The 2966-nt window shown below is 42.4% G+C and overlaps 1 pseudogene; it reads left to right on the top strand.

The window, feature by feature from the left end:
- The first annotated feature begins 337 nt into the window (after positions 1–337).
- LOC110295412 (large ribosomal subunit protein eL15 pseudogene) lies at positions 338–929 on the top strand (annotated as a pseudogene).
- Positions 930–2966: the final 2037 nt, after the last annotated feature.

Genomic DNA, 2966 nt, shown 5'->3' with positions numbered 1-2966 from the left:
CTGTGGTAACCTTCAGAATTTTTACAAATTTTTCACAAGAGGGGTGAGTCAAATATCACTGTTTTCTTCACCGTGGTGTCAGCCAACACATTTTCATAGCACTCTTGTCCCAACACTTAAGAAATTGGACCAGAATCCCCAGTTTCAAGACCAGATTCACAAGCCCGGAAGGTTGACTTATTCAGTCCAGGTAATTGAAGATAGAAAACAAACTTTGCAGAAAATGAAAGCCAGATAGTTGTTAAGCATATTTCCAAATGCTTCACTGAGCTATGGTAGAAATGTAATTTAAAACCACTCTGGCTTTCCTCTGGCAGCAGTCATCAGGCGAGCCAAGATGGGTGCATACAAATACATCCAGGAGCTATGGAGGAAGAAGCAGTCCGACGTGATGCGACGTGATTCTGAGGGTCCGCTGCTGGCGATATCGCCAGCTCTCTGCGCTGAACAGGGTTCTCTGCCCCACCTGGCCTGATAAAGCGCGAAGACTGGATTACAAGACTAAGCAAGGCTATGTCATTTACAGGATTCCTGTCTGCCGTTGTGGTCGCAAACGCCTGGTTCCTAAGGGTGCCATCATGGTGTTAACCAGCTGAAATTTGCCCAAAGCCTTCAGTCTGTTGCTGAGGAGAGAGCTGGGCGCCATTATGGGGCTTTGAGAGTCCTGAATTCCTACTGGGCTGGTGAGGATTCCACATACAAAGTTTTTGAGGTTACCCTCATTGATCCACTCTCTAAAGCTATCAGCAGAAATCCTGACTGACACCCAGTGAATCACTAAACCAGTCCACAAGCACAGAGAGATGCGTGGGTTGATATCTGCTGGCCGAAAGAGCCGTGGCCTTGGAAAGTTCCACCACATGATTGGTGGTTCTCGCCGTGCAGTCTCGAGAAGGTGCAATAGTCTCCAGCTCCACTGTTACCGCTAATACACGTGATATCTGTAAAATTCATATTCAATAAACAATTTAGAACAGTAAAAAAAAAAAAAACCCACTCTGAAGTGTTTTCCTTTTTAACCCTTGGATGACTGAGGTCTTGCATCTTGAAAATGCCAGTTCATGATGAGCAGGTTGCTGGGGCCTCAGGCCTCCAGTACTGGAAGGAACATGCATGCATCAGTATGTTCCTGTGGAAGCTAATAGGACACAATCCATCAAATGTCCAAAAGTTCACTTCTGTTGACCAGCAGCTACATTCCTAGGACTTTATCCTTCAGACTTTTTGGACACGTGTGTGACGCCTCACAGGTACAAGGCAGTTCATGGCATTTATTTGTTTAAGGTCTCACTGTTGCCCAGGTTGACACTGAACTTGTAGTCCCATGACTTTAGCCTCCAGAATCCTGAGACTGTTGGCTCGTGCCTCCAGATCCAGCATCTCCCTGTTATCCTTGGTACAAGGTTTTAAATAGCAAAATATTAGAAACTTTAAATCACCACAAGTTGATGGGTAAATTAATTACATCACACAACATAAATAATACCACTGTAAAAAAAAACAAAAACAAAAACAAAAAAAAAAAAAACAGAGAGGACTAATGATTTGATGGTGAAACCTTTAAGTTCTATTATTATAAATGAAGAGCAGTGAGGGCCAGAGACACAGCTCAGTGACATTAGCCAAGACAGTGTAAGGACCTCAGTTCTATCCCAGGAACCGACATAAAAAAGCAGGGTGGACCTGTTACTCCAGGACACTTCAGGCAAGATGGGAGGTAGAGGCAGGAGAGTCACTCAGACACTACTTAGCCAGTGAGCCTGGATGTGTGTGCAGCACAAGATGGAAGTGAGACCTGACTCCCACTGATGGCTGACCACATGAGCACCGTGTCCTAAGCATGCCCCACTAATAATAATATATTTAATTAAATAAGTAAAACACAAACGGTGAGAGAACATCACTATCATCCATGGGAGAGGGAAAAGATAATAAAAGAATAGTAATCTTTCCTCCTATGAAAAATCGATTCTTTTCTCAGACTGTATATCAGAAAAGGGGAAATCCTGCTTACCACAGACCCCAGAAAGCCGAACCCAGCATCGGGAGCTGGGTGGAGAGGACAACTCTCTCTTCTGTGCTGTTTTGAATTTTGAACTATGTGAATTTTTAAAAGTAGGTTCAAATTTAACTAATTTTACCTAAATGATGAGAGATCTATGGTAGGTGTCCTACATTCCAACAGATGACTTCATACTGTAGAGGAGACACCTCACCCCACCCAAAAATAAAACATGAAGAGAGTAATCACTTGTCCCAAATCTCTCATTTTATCTACTCAAACAACTTCACCCACCAGATTTTCTTTAAAATCAAGCCCAATTTAGGACTCTATCAAATCTCTGCTTCAGGGAGTCCCGATTCAAACTTGTAACAATTATGAAAAGTCCAAGGTTTCTTTCTTGACCTGATTTTCAACTTGTGTGAAATCCACAGGATATCCCAAAAAACAAACAAACAAACAAACAAACAAACCTGTCTTTTGGCTCAAAACTATACTGATCTCAGTCATGTAAAACCAAAGTCGAATCTGAGCAATGTGAGTGTCACATTTTCAGTACTTTGAATCCAGCATGCATAAGCAGAAGTCCTCTGGTTGAGTCATGTACGAGTCCTTGAAGGCACTGCTCACCTCAGCAAACAGACACGGCTCATTTGTATCTGCTTATCGCTTTGTACGTTATCTTAGCCCATTAGCAAAGAGAGTCCTCTGTGGTAAAGAATTTTATAAAAAAAAAAAAAAAAAAAAAAAACTTAAACCAAAAACCTCAAAATTGATACTTCTGGCTTTCGTATTAGATCTAACCAGGGTTTTAGACAGGAATTCTGAAATATGCGGATGAATCTTCATTTTGCTCTCGTCGCCACTGCAAGTTCTCTGTCTCTGCGGAAGTGTTACCGTAGCTCACCAGTGGGTCTACTGAACACCCACACATCCTGAGAATGGCCTCCTGGGTCTGTTCTCT

Source organism: Mus caroli, unplaced genomic scaffold (assembly GCF_978045245.1).
Source record: "Mus caroli unplaced genomic scaffold, Mus_caroli_1 scaffold_4, whole genome shotgun sequence".
NCBI classification, from domain to species: Eukaryota; Metazoa; Chordata; class Mammalia; order Rodentia; family Muridae; genus Mus; species Mus caroli.
The sequence above is the reverse complement of the archived record's forward strand: the minus strand, read 5'-3'. Positions and strand labels throughout refer to the sequence as shown.